Here is a 1,091-nt window from a genome sequence, read left to right as displayed (position 1 = left end):
TTTTTTTTTTCGGTACGCGGGCCTCTCACTGTTGTGGCCTCTCCCATTGCGGAGCACAGGCTCCGGACGTGCAGGCTCAGTGGCCATGGCTCACAAGCCCAGCCTCTCTGTGGCATGTGGGATCTTCCTGGACCGGGGCACGAACCCGTGTCCCCTGCATTGGCAGGCGGACTCTCAACCACTGCGCCACCAGGGAAGCCCGGAGATCATATTAATACAGCTCAAAATTTACCTTATTTTGTTCAAAAAAAAAAAAAGCACAGAGTGAATTGTCGAGTTTGAGCTATGAATGAAGCTTTGGGTAGATTTCAAGGCAACAATGCCAGTCGACCTGATGAGTTTATCCCAAAGTGGACTGAAAGTTTGAGGAATCTGGCTGTGCTACTTAGATTGCCTAACCCATCCCATTAAATATTATTTTCTAGACCCAAAATTTCCCTTTTAGATCATTATCCATTGTCTGTTTTCTTGCCTGTGGTAATTACCGGGCTCCTGCACCACTGGAAGTACAGCAGAAACAAGCAACACAATCTTTTTTCTATTATGCTCCTAACCCTGTTTCTAAGTTCCAAGCAAACTCTCATCATCCTAAATTTACACACTCCTTTTCTTCCTTAGAGAATGGTATGCAATTCTATTACTAAAATAATATAGTGGAAAAATATTTGCAATAGAACTTGTTTTTTCCTCTTATTTTTAATTTTTATACAATTTTTAAAGGTTTCACTCCATTTACAGTTATTACAAAATATTGACCGTATTCCCCATGTTGTACAATACATCCTTGTAGCCTCTCTTACTCCCAATAGTTTAAACTTCCCACTCCTCCACTCCTATTTTGCCCACCCCGTTCTCCCCAAGGGTAACCACTAGTTTGTTCTCTATATCTGTGAGTCTGCTTCTTTTTTGCTATATTCACTAGTTTGTTGTATTTTTTAGATTCCACATATAAGTGATATCATACAGTAGTTGTCTTTTCTGTTTGACTTATTTCACTTAGCATAATACTCTCCAAATTCATCCATGTTGCTGCAAATGGCAAAATTTCATTCTTTTTTAAGGATGAATAGTATTCCGTTGTGTGTGTGTGA

The sequence above is a fragment of the Lipotes vexillifer genome, unplaced genomic scaffold (genome assembly GCF_000442215.2).
Source record: "Lipotes vexillifer unplaced genomic scaffold, Lipotes_vexillifer_v1.1 scaffold231, whole genome shotgun sequence".
NCBI classification, from domain to species: domain Eukaryota; kingdom Metazoa; phylum Chordata; class Mammalia; order Artiodactyla; family Lipotidae; genus Lipotes; species Lipotes vexillifer.
This window is presented reverse-complemented; position numbering follows the sequence as displayed.